Source organism: Ambystoma mexicanum, chromosome 2q (genome assembly GCF_040938575.1).
Source record: "Ambystoma mexicanum isolate Mex_15411 chromosome 2q, UKY_AmexF1_1, whole genome shotgun sequence".
Taxonomy (NCBI): domain Eukaryota; kingdom Metazoa; phylum Chordata; class Amphibia; order Caudata; family Ambystomatidae; genus Ambystoma; species Ambystoma mexicanum.
This window is the reverse complement of record NC_090924.1, coordinates 313273384-313285974: the sequence shown is the minus strand read 5'-3', so window position 1 is coordinate 313285974 and position 12591 is coordinate 313273384. Positions and strand designations below refer to the sequence as shown.

The window sequence follows — 12591 nt, the reverse complement described above, 5'->3', positions numbered from 1 at the left end:
ACTGACAGAATTCTGTCACACAGGAGGTTTGGAGGTGTTCCACAATATGTGCCTAAAGTACAGGCCAAAGCGCTTGCATTTCAGCATACAGGGCATGAAACATAGGACTCTACTTGCAGTCTTGGCGCATAACGAGAATCTCTGCCGTGAACAATCTAGGACTACAGGTAATGTAAGGATGCCTCGCTACACTAAGGTGTTTTCTAAAAGAAGTAAGCAATGGGTGATCAAACCAGTCTATGAGGAAATGGAGTTCAACTTTGTAAAAAGCCTTATTGTTGCTGTACTCGAGAAGCACAGATATGGAATTTTGAACGTTTCTGTGCAGAGCACCGATGCATTGCCACCAAACATTGCCACTGTGCCATGTCCACCCAAAGCAGAGCTGGTTGTGAAGTACAAATCCTGGTTTAAATAATTGTAATATGATTGTCTTTTTGTAAATAAATGTTATTGTACAGTGTACATACAAAGTATGCTAACCCTAACCCCTCCCTTCACCATCCTGGGTGGCGAACAACCTGGGTGTCATCTTTGACTTCTCTCTCTATTCACCTCATATCGCTGACCTTGTCAATATGTGTATGTATATATTTTTGTTGCTGTAACTAAGTCTCGCAATCTCATGTAAATGCTGCCCACTGTTAACCGAGGGGAGGCTTGCGTATTGGAAATAATAAAACAAACAAACAATAAATCTCACTTTCAACTCAACTCCTCGGGTACGTTATACTTTCCTTGACCTTCCCCCAAAAAGTCAATGGGCCTCATTCCGAGTACGGCGCTAACCAATGGCGCTATTAACGCCTTGGTTGACGCCGTACCCGGACCGGCAGCGCCTTGGTGGTTGGCGGAATTACCGCCCCATTCCAAGGTTGGCGGGGCGGTAATTCCCCAATCCCCATTTACCCTTCCCCATTCCCATTCTTGCCCCATAGGGCATAATGGGAGTGGGGAAGGCGTCAATTACGCCACCGTAAATTACGGTGGCGTAATTAACATCAAGGTCCCTTAGCGCCATGGTATTTAACGCCTGCTAAAAGCAGGTGTTAAAAGCACCATGGCGCTAAGGGAACTCGGAGTATGGCGGTAAGGGATTACCGCCACCGCTCTCGTTAGCGGTGGCCGCTATCCCTTACCGCCATACTCGGAATGAGGCCCCAATGTCTCCATAGTTATGGTTCTCTAGGGCTGCAAAGCTCGCGGACAACGAGGACAAAATGGGGGGCCTCAGAACGTGCCAAGCGAGTTTATTCTATAAACATTTAATGTTAAATAAATGTACTTTACCAAATGTACCATGTTGCTGTTTGATTTGAAAGTACAGTTTCATATTCCGAATTGTGCGCGCTGTGTTGTGAGTTGATCTGTGTTGGTTTCCGGGTTCTGTGTGAAGTCGCGTAGAAGACGACTGGGCGCGTTTGCCTACGCAGCACAGCAATGTCATGGAGAGAGGTGGGGAATATGAATGTTTTGATAATGTCAGGCTCAGGGGCGGGGGATATGATTTAGTGCCGTAAAAGCAGGTCAGCCAGGGCGATGCGGCAAGGTATAGGATTATCACAAAATGGCGGCGCCCTACTGCCTGTTTTCGCGTGTGTTTAATGGACGAAAACTCGAGTAAGGTCCATAGGAACTTTTTCTAAAATCGAGCGACTTAGGCTTAAAAACACATGGCCGACCCGTAGGGCCAATAAAACATTTTGACCGAACCATTCCTTTAACAATATTTTCAGAGCTTATGCCTGTTACAAGCAGCTGTTCAATGCGTTTATACATTTTGATGCCTTCCTGGTCAAAACGCTGCATAAGTTGATCAGAAACTATCTAAAAGTTCAAAATACTATGGTCTATAGTAGTCCTTTATGGTGCTTGGATGAACATTTTCAGCGAATCCTTCATCAATACGTTTTGGAATTTGATGCCGTCTTGGCACTTCAATCTCTTTCAGTTGATATCTTGACACCATATGGTCATTGTACATGAGTAGACTGTCAAAAGATTGTTGCAAAGCTTTAGGATGGCACTGTGTGTGTGATTCACAGCTGCAACTAATCCGGATACTGTTTGTTGGTGTCCTTGCATGGCAATATTCAAGTACTCCAGGAGCTGCATGACTTGGAGAGCAATCTGCAGACCCAAGAAAGTTATTCCCTCTTGAAATAGTTTTAATAGGCCACGGGCACGAGCAGGAATATTACGAATATTCTTGAAAGCTGCAATTACTTCCGTTTCCGGAATAGCTTAATAATTACCCATTACTTTTTGTACAGAGTATGCATGAGCAAAACTATTTTGATGCTTCTTGAACCTTTCTCTAGCCTTTTTCCAATTGTTAAAACGAATAGTAACAAACACTTGCTCAGCGTTCGAGAGATCAACCAGTTTTAATGCGGCAGACTTTGCACAGAAGAAGCAAATAACTTGTTCCAGTTTGAACTGTAGTGCAACCATGGAAAATCTTTGAACCAGCTTTCCTGAAAATGCAATATGCGCTTCTTCCAATTTTGTGACTGCACAATGGTTTGAACTGGTATACATTTCTCAGATGGGTGATTTGTAACTATTGCACTTAGAAAAGCTCCCTCGTCGTTATCGGAAAGGCTTGTTGATTTTTGTTGAACAAAGATTTCACAGTTTAGTTTATTTATTTATAGAGCGCACCTAACCCTGAGGTATCTGGGCGCTTCTGGTCATCTTCCACATTGCCAGTTGTTGCCACAGTAGTATATTCTGCTCCATAGATCCTTTCGTCATATTAATTTGTGCCTGCGATACAGTCTTGAAATGCATTCATTTCAAACCTCATCTGTATGTTCAGCTTCTGATCCTCTGACATGTTGATCAGTAGACTGTAACACAGGCATGTTCTCTGCTTCACTAAATTGTTTTGTTACAAAGAATCTACGAATGTCCATTCTGAAAAAAAAAAAAAAATATACAGCAATTGCAATTGGCAACACATGGAATTGGCAATACAGTGTTACCATTTATAAAAAAGTATTTGTTGCGTACCTATCCAAGATGCCCACTCCTGCCGTGGCTTTCTCACAGATAAGTTGATGCCTGGGATGGATGGCGGGAGTTTAAAAGACACACTGAATGCCACAGTGAAAGTTGATATAGAAGTACAAATAAAAACATCCACTTGCCAATAACAACTGAGGGGTAGATCCATTTCTTTTAGGGCCATAAACCTATAGTATGTGTTATAAGTGTGGGTTGCCAGAAAGATTTTCTTTCTGTGTCTCACTCTGCAAATAGGGCCACTACTAGGATTTGTGAGGCTAAGCGCAGCAACTCCAGTGGGGGACCCATCTAATGTGTATAGGGTGACACCACAGGAAATGACATCATGGGGAATTACATCACTAGAAAAGTAAGTAAAATTACTTACCTCTGGAAACACAGTTTTTCACAACATATTTTGAATATGGCTATTCCTCAATCTGGAAACATGTAGAAACTTAAAATAAACATGCACAGAAGTGAAACCGCAATGTAAAAATAACTAGTGTCTAGAAATGATTTAATTAGTAATGTGAGCTATACAAGAAAATAAATGTATGTGTGAAACAAAGCAAGGTGCCCAGATAACATGCATCCCTAACCCATTTCATCCTATTCCTGTGCTGGGAAGGGCACATAAAAGGCATTCTTAAAGGAGAATTGGCAATGCCACCAGTTTTGGATTTTGTGTAGGCATGGGAAAGGCATTAGTAGTATTAACTGGATTGTAGCAGCTGCAAAATGGTGTGAGTACCTGGGCATATAATAGCACTGCTTGCTGAATGCCTAATGTTGATACACAAGCTTAAACTGTTGCCTTTAGCAATGCTTGTTTTTAACAGGACTTCAGTGAAGGACACGCATAGTGATTTTACATTGAGTAGCTGAAGGCAGACCTGGTTACACCATTTTTATTACACCAGTAGCGGGTTTGCAGCTGCAGGCACTTGAATGAGACGTTTGATGGTAAGTTTGAATAAAGCGAGCACAAAAAGTTCCCATGAGAAGGTGGGGTGGGCAGGCAGGGGCAGAAACTGGATCGGAATGTCCATAGGGATTAGTATGGCCATGGGTAATTAATGGGTGGGCAAACAACCAAACAACACCTACAAGCTGTGTGTCCCTCCTCATATGCCATTTTCCCCCTAGCTGTACTCTTAATGCAATAGCTTTGGCTTAGGTAGCACAAGTTAAAAAGCACTGCTTCTTGCCTTGTGCTTATGTTCAGAAAGTTGCTGGATGGTGCTCTGTGCTCTTACAGAAATAATAGCCCGTATGTACACATTTCATTGTCCTTCCAGACTTAGCTATGGAAATCTTCATTTGCTGATCGATCGTCCCCAATTCCAGATATATGATATGATAGGATATGGCATTTATAACGCGCCTATACATAAGTGTTTCAAGGCGCGACAAGGGAAAGGAGGGGAGACAGAGGGAAGACAGACAACAATCCTACTAGGCCGGGTGGCATTGAGATCGCGGAGGGGAGGGGGAAAGGGGAAGAAGTGTGGGGGGAAAGGGGAGGGAGCAGTGCAGTACATAGGATAACAGTAAAATAAATAAAGACAATAAATAAAAGTGCGGCCTGCTGGTGGCAAGTGCAAGGGTAAGTGCAGACATCAGAGGTCAAATGCTAGTAGGGGCTGTTAGGATACAGAAACAGTCCCCCAGTGCAAGGGTAGCTAGGGGGCAGTGCAGGTGTGCAGCTGGCGGGGAGGGGATCTGGGCCCGAGATCAGAGGGTAGTCAGGTAACCAGTGCAGCTTCAGATTCAGCCAGGAGATCAGCAGGGGAGAGGAGGAGAGAAAGCCGAAGCAAAGAGGAAGGTCTTGAGGTGCTTCCGGAACCAGAGGTGGTACTCCTCAAGTTTCAGAGAGGCCGGGAGGTTGTTCCAGAGGGAGGCCCCAGCAGAAGAAAGAGATTTACCACCAACTCGCTGCTTAGAAAAGCGACTGACCCTGAGGGAGTTGGAGGTGGTTGAGCAAAGAGCTTGAGAAGGAAGACATTTAGGAAGAGAGAATTGGAGGTATTGTGGTCCCAGGCCCCAGAAGGCCTTGTGGACAATGCAGAGGGTTTTGAACTTAATCCACGCCGCCACTGGGAGCCAGTGCAGGGATTTCAGTCCTGAAGAGATACGATCCCTGGGCTTGAGGCCAAGGACAAGTCTTGCAGTCCTGTTTTGGATGAGTTGCAGAGAGTAGAGGCAGGCATATTTAGAAAGAGGCTATTGCAGTAGTCCAGCCTGGAGAGAACCAGAGCTCTGGAGACAGTGAGCTTCTGGGGGAAGGAGAGGAAAGGAAGAATACCTCTGAGGAGGTGCAGCTGGTAGTGCGACTTCTTAGAGACGTCAGAGATGTGAGAAAATAAGGAGAGTGTGGAGTCGATTACCCTGAGGTATAGCCTCACAGGTGGGAGCAGGAAGAGGGCCAAGAGAGGCTGGCCAGAGAGCGACAGGAAAGGAGGGAGCAGGTGTGCCGATGAGGAGAATCTCGGTCTTACTGGCATTAAGGCAGAGATCATTGGTGCCACACCACTCCTGGATGGCGTACAGACAGTCAGAGATGAGAGAAGGAGAAGAGGTGGCGGAAGAGAGCCTGAAAATGAGTTGAGTGTCATCCGCATAGCACTGAAAGTTGAGGCAGAGAGCGGCAATGTGGTGGGCAAGAAGTGCCAGGTTTTGGTTGAACAGCCAGGGAGAGAAGTTAGTCCCCTGGGGAACACCAGAGATAGAGGAGAGGGTGGACCCAAGTTGGACCTGGGAGGGTCGATCGGAGAGGAAGGAGGTCCGCCAAAGCCAAGGCCTGTTCGTTGATACCTAGGTTAACACAGAAACAGTTGAGCAGGATGGCATCGTTGATCGTGTCAAAGGCAGAAGAGAGATCAAGTAAGATGAGGACACAGGGGGTGTTGGAATCCAGGTTGGAGAGAATGTCTTCAATGATGTTCAGGAGAGCAGTTTCTGTGCTTCTGGCAGCTCTGAAGCCAGACTGATGGTCATGAAGACAAGCAACAGATTCAGTGTGAAGATTAAGCTGGGAGATGGCCAGCTTTTCCAGGATTTTGCCCAGGAAAGGAGTGATGGCGATTGGACGATAGTTAGCGGGGCCGGAGGGGTCAGCAGAGGGTTTCTTAAGAAGAGGGTGCACAGGGCAGTGCTTCAGGGGGGAGGGGAAGAGACCAGTGGCGAAGGAGTGGTTGCAGAAATCAGCCAGAGCCAGGGTGTCAATGTGGTCCTTGATCGTTTTGGAGGAACAGGAGTGAACCTGTTTTGACGAGACTTTCATAGATCAGACTTGTCTAGAAACCTTGTCGGACGAGAACAAGGGAAAGTCAGAGTAGGAGGGAGGAGAGGTGGCTGAAGAAGGGCCAGAGGAAGAGCAGGGAGTAGAGGGAGAGGAAGAGAGCAAGGACATGATGTCCCGAGTTTTAGAGATGAAATGAGAAGCCAGGGCCATGCAGAGAGCCTGGGAGGGGACAGAAGAGGTAGAGACAGCAGCAGCATTGGCCAGCTACTTGCAGGGGGACAGGCGTTTTTTTGTCCTTGGTCCCCGCTTATGTGACACCCTCCCTTTGTAAATGAGAATCATCTCATGTCTGCCTTCCTTTGGGGAAGCCTTACAGTCTCATGGTTTGCTTATGTTCTTCTTCCTTCCTTGCTTGCTTCTCCATCAGCTTGTGTGATTATAGCTTTCCACTTTTGCAGTTTAGTCTACCCGGCCTTTCTGTGCATTACAAATGTATGAAATCAAAGCAGCTCACCACAAAGTGAGTACAGGCCAATACCTTTATATCAAAGTGCCCCTGAACAGACTAGGCATGCATAGGTTCATGTAATTTTTAAAAGATAACGTTTGAGCGTAACTCAGGGGCAGTGCTTAATTTGTAAAAAAATAAGTGCCAGTACCCAAAAAATATTGGCCCCCATAATGCTGGGTGCGGCGCCACCCTCAGCGCGGGCGTGCCGGCCGCACCAGTTCAGTGCTAGACCTACCTATATCGGCCCACCACCAGCCCATAACACTGCTGCTGCTCCATGTCACATGTTTGGCGCTGCAGCAACTGCTGGCACAGGCTAGTAGTAAATACGCAACTAAGACATGCTCCTCCTGTAACTGCGCCTCGATGTGCCCGGGCTGTGTGAGTGCTTTAAAAATGCAAATAAATAAAGCATTCTGTTTCAGTCACGGTTGCACTGTATTTGTCTCTACCCCTTCTGTCCCATCTGACAGTCTGTTAAAGTACACCAAGTATTGTTAATCGGTTACCTCCAGGAAGAGCACCCTCCCCTCAGCCCGTTCTTCAGTCACCTCATACAGGTGTTTTGTGTAATCAATTTACTCTCAAGCCCTTATCAGTCAGCACATCTCATAAATGCATCCCCCTTCACCCTTCCTTCAGGCATGAGCATGGTGTTGTATAACTTGGAAAAAGTCATTTCTGCAAGACATTGTTGTGAAATCAACGGCCTGCGCTACTTCTGCTTTAGGGCCTCTTTCCACCTTAACACATATTAAAAAACTAAATATGTTTTGTCACCCAATATTCAGGAGCCAGAGGAGAATGTATATTCGGATATCTCCTTCCCACTGACATGTTCTTGACACACTTCCCTAAACTGCAGGGTGTAACAGACACCCACCTCCCTATCTGAGGATTGCATGCGCTCTCATTCGGAGCACATGCTCTGAGCGTATTGTACCCAGGTCAAGGGGTCACATTTGGTGTATAAACCACACATCAGGATAGAAACCATGCACTGGAATTATGTAAAATAAATTACAGCAAAAGACGGTTGAGAATTATACATGAATACTCAACTAGTGCTTTTATTTATGACGACAGATTAGTGGGCACGTGCACCATGTTTATCCCCGTCTAGTTTCAATGTGTGTATCTTTAAGCCTGAAATGGCATTTCAGAAGTTCGTCTTTGCATGGGCTTTTCTCGCGAAGTGCAGCCGGTTCGGTTTCAGCAGAATACGTGCACCGTTCCGGGTCCCCTCGCTGAAGCTCGTTTGTGAACTAATGAGGCCGATAACATTAAAAGGAAGAAAGGAAACACTCAGGCAAAAATTCAAAGTTCATGTTTCGCTTAGATGAATGCTATCCAGGGTCGGACTGGGGCATACAATTGTCTCGAGTCAGGCTCGGCACCAATGAAAAAGTGGCCAAAGTTGCAAACGACAATTCATTCCTTTTGTGATAGACACTAGTGGGACCACGCTGCCGCCCGTGCCCCGCCCGATCCCGGGCTTTGCCCTGCCTTGCCTCAATCACTTAGGCTACCTTCCGTGGGGCCACGGCCATGCTGAGCGTGATGATGACAAAAATAGGTGCGTGGTACAGCGGCCCCACGGAAGGTAAGATTTTAAAAGAAAAAACATATATTTGGGTGGCTGGGGCCCATCACTTTCAATGTGATGGGCCACAGCCGCCACTCAAAATAAGTTATTTCTTTTAAAACCTACCTTCCGTGGGGCGGGGCCCCGGCCACCAGCCCCACGGAAGGTCAGGTTTTCAAAGAAAAAAGTAAAAAACATACTTTTGGGCACAATCCATGGGCCCGGCCGCCCCCGGCAGAGTCATCCGACTCAGTCTGCGGCAGCCGGCAGCCCCTGGTCACAGAAATTGGCCTGGGCCTGGCACTGACTGCAGTCAACAGCACACTGCACACAGGTCACAGAGACAGAAGCCTGGGCGCGGACGGGCCCCTGGTGGGGTCCTGACTCCTGGGCAGTCAGGACACCACCAGGGGACTGTGCCGCCACCCGGGCCCCGACCTGGGCCTTCCTTGCCTGATCACTTGACTGTGGCAGGCTCAGGCTGCACCGCACACAACAACAAGTGACTTACCTGCTTTGCCGGCTGGGACTTGGTCTCCTGTCGGGGCCTCAGGGTGGGGGGGGGACGGGTGTGCACACTGGCACCCGCACAAATGAAAAAGCAGGCAGAGGGGGCCGCAGGAAGCAACTAGGCCGCACCACGCAGTGCAGGCTCTCTCTCTCACAAGGCAGGAAAGACGACGTCACGCCCCGACACCTTCACTTCAAAGTAACTCGTGAAATGAAGGTGGCGCTGCGCTGCCTCCTGTGGCAACAACAACACGTCACCATGTAATTTCACTGGCTCAGAAGAACAGCCAATGAAAACTGCACATTCTGTGTTACTATGCAGAATGCATCAAATACTGCATAGTAACAACAGAATGGTAGTTTTCATTGGCTGTTGTTTGTAACAGTTTGTTGTTCATTGCTATTGCTGGCCCCTCCCAGGCCCAGCCAGCCATGGCCTACAGCCTGCAAGCACGAGACGATCAAGATCAGAATGACAAATTCCAATGATTTATAATCGAAGCAAAGCGAAGTGGAAGAACAAACAAAACAATTGCACGTGCGCTGGCCCTGCATGAGTTCCGGTGCCCAAAAAAGAGTGCCGGTGTTGGGCACCGGCAACCACCCCCACAAATTAAGCACTGCTCAGGGGGCACATTATTAAAGAAAAATGCCAAAAAGTACTAATACATCCAGAATATGAAATAGGAATGTATTATAGGAGTGTGCACAAAATAAAAATAAAAACATTAATCCTCTTCCAACCAAAATGACATCAATGCACACAGGATCGTGACAAAAGAGGATTGCAACATATATGCCATTCTGTTAATCAACTTTACTCACCCAAAATGCAGTGTGATTTGTCCGCTTTCCTGTGTGAGGAGATTCGGATGTAAGTAATAGAAAATCAGCTCTGGTTTTGCTTTCTTCAGGCACCTGAGTTTCACTGCTTCACTTAATTCACGGTCACTTCCTTCGTTATCTTTTCTCTTCGTCTACAAATTGTGGAAAATGATCTTGTTAAGTTAGCTACTTAAACATCAAAAGCCTCCTAAGCTAACATTTTTGGAATAAATGTAGTGGCCAGGACATTTATTTTGTATGGAGGACTTGAGCGGCAGACGCAATCCCAGAAGCCCAGGCCGTCCAGGCACAAAGCGACCCAAGGGCCTAAGCGTCAGACAGCAGGAAAAAGCAAGCGTATTAATAGAAGCAAACTCAACGAACTTGGGAAAAACAATCAAACGAGAAAGCAAACCAAACCGCGGTCCCAGCTCTTCACGCCTCTCTAAAATGCTTGTACAAGGCGGGGTCCCTTTGTTTGAAGTAGTTCCATTTTGTTCCCCACACAGCTTCCTCAGCGACACATCAAAATGTGTTCACCAGCTTATAACAAGCCTGTTTGGAAGTTGCCGGAGGTAATTTCCCGGCATTGCAGATTTGTCACTCCACCAATCAAACATGCTCCGTCTCGTATCTCACAGAATGTGCTGTGCACTAACAATCCTGAACTGTCTGGACACCCAGAAAATGACGGCCGGCTTGGGTTCATGGAAGCTTGTAAACTTATGAAAAACCCTTAAGTTTGTACTACCAGGAACTTCAACACGTGGTCAACACGTGGTTCTGGCAAGTGGGGACCTTTAAATTTAGGAGGGTGGTTCAGGGTCAAATGAGCTATATGGGTCATTTTGCACCCCAATATGAGTGCTATTTTAAGACCCAGCCCCCCACCCCCATTCCTCAGGTGTGGGCTGGGATAGGGGGCAATTAAAGCTCCCACCACCATGCTAGCTCAGCTGTTTAGTGCCACCCTACACTGCAGACTAATGAAGCACTTTTCTTAGCATGCCAGCATTGTTAATAACTTAAAACTAAGAGGTAAGAGTGCACCGAGTTCGAGAAGCCCAGCAGGCAGCAATCAAACAGAAAAACATTCACTACTTCAGCACAGCAGAGCCACTCTGAATGTGTAGACTATACCCAGGGCACAAGCCCTAACAAAATGTGGGGAGGCACATTGACATGTGCAATGGGAAGTGATGTCACAGGAAGTGAACGTATCTTAAGGTGAAACATGCCCAGTTCATTTAAATGGCCTTTCTTAACCGGAGAAAATGCACAGGGCAAATCGGCATTTGCCTTTCAGAAAATGAGGCATCAACACTCAAAAAAGAACCGGAAAAGGGAGCTTTTCTTTAAAAGAAAAATATTAAAGGCAGGCACCTTTTTAAATAAGATATAAAAAACATGCGTCAATGAAGAACAGCCATGACTGAAAAAATATCCAAAACAAAGCGCATGGCCAGTTCTGCTATTCAAAAGTGCAAGCGCCTCAAACAGCACTGTGGGTCTGATTTAATTAAGCGTTCTCTGCAATGGTGCATTCCCATTGAAAACGCTTTGTAAATCAAGACATGTAAACTATCCACAACAGGCCCAGGTGTGTGATGGAAACCATGTTTCAAAGCTACTTTTGTAGTTGTGTACTTGTGTACATTCTACTTCATAATCTTCCCAATATAGCAAACTTTCATTGTGAGACATTTCACAGTCGTCTGGTTATTGTTGTCTAGTGGGAACCTGATGTCCTGTGCACAATACCATTGGGCACAGGCCAGCCATAGCTTCCGCCTATGAGCTGAACACGCCCTGGCCTCGTAATTTCATTAAAAGGAGCACATTACCCCTTTTCCCACTCCCAGCCACAGACACCCATGGGGGCGACGCCATCCAATCGTGTGTACCAGCAACATTTGCGATGGCTGCAACAGGCAGTCCGCGTGTGACTTGTACTCTGATTTGGCATTTGATGGCCACACGCTAAACGTGAAAATAACGTGCGTGTCTTCCACTTGTGTGTCCTGCGCCATTTCTGCACAGTCTTAAAGCCTCCGCTCCCTGCAGTCATTGGCAAGACAATTATTTTTGCTCCCATATTTCTGCATTACAGAGCATTTCATTCTAGAAAGCCCAAGTCGGTATGTGTAATTGCAGGGAGACCGTGCATGAAACGCGCTGTTACATTGCTGGTGTGAACTGGGTTGATGTGGTTAAGTTCCATTTAGAATGTCTCTTTTGTCTTTACTGTGTTTACTGTGCTGTGTTCGTTGTTTTGTAAGGGCACCGCATGCATACATGGATGCTTCTGGGCTTTCCAATCATCTCAGCTGATTGGAAGGTGGTGGATACTGTAGGTAGACATTGATTTCAGGGGTAGCTCCTATCAAAAAGTGGTGCTCTTGAGAGTTTAGGGCGACCTGTGCTCTGTGTTTTTATGCAGTCATTTTCCAATTAAATCTCGGGCATCATTCATTGATTTTAGAGTGTAAATACGCTCCCTGTACAATATGCTGTGGCATTGGTATGTAATATTATTTGGCACGCAGCAGGTTTACTGCAGCATTGGTGGACACTAATCTACATCACACTGATGAGCATATTTGACGATGCAGGGCATTTCATGCAGATTGTGGCGAACAGGCTGCTAAGCAACTTCATGCATGCTGCATTTCATGTGCTACATTTTGGTGGCGTTTCCTGACCATTTTTTTTAAATGCACTCTACCGAAAGGGCTTTATGAACACATAAGTGTGCTCCTTTCCTTTTTAGTTTTTAGCTTTGGTCATTTGGTGGCCAGCTGCTGCCACTGCATGCTAGAGTGGCTGATCGGATTAGCTGGTTTAATCACTACATTGTGTGCCATTCTCAAAGTAGTGCCTCTTTTGTGCCTGTCTGACACCCTG

General features: G+C 46.4%; 2 protein-coding genes across 2 annotated transcripts in view; both read right to left on the bottom strand.

The window, feature by feature from the left end:
- LOC138569367 (oxaloacetate tautomerase FAHD1, mitochondrial-like) overlaps window positions 1-9824 on the bottom strand; it is a 302844-nt gene extending 293020 nt beyond the window's left edge. Inside the window, exon 1 of the mRNA XM_069647291.1 lies at window positions 9688-9824. The gene's annotated coding sequence lies outside the window, so the exon portion shown is untranslated. The remainder of the gene's footprint in view (window positions 1-9687) is intronic.
- The window catches only part of LOC138569366 (oxaloacetate tautomerase FAHD1, mitochondrial-like), a 375217-nt gene extending 365392 nt beyond the window's left edge, over window positions 1-9825 (bottom strand). The window contains exon 1 of the mRNA XM_069647290.1: window positions 9688-9825. The gene's annotated coding sequence lies outside the window, so the exon portion shown is untranslated. The remainder of the gene's footprint in view (window positions 1-9687) is intronic.
- Between the last annotated feature and the right edge of the window lie 2766 nt (window positions 9826-12591).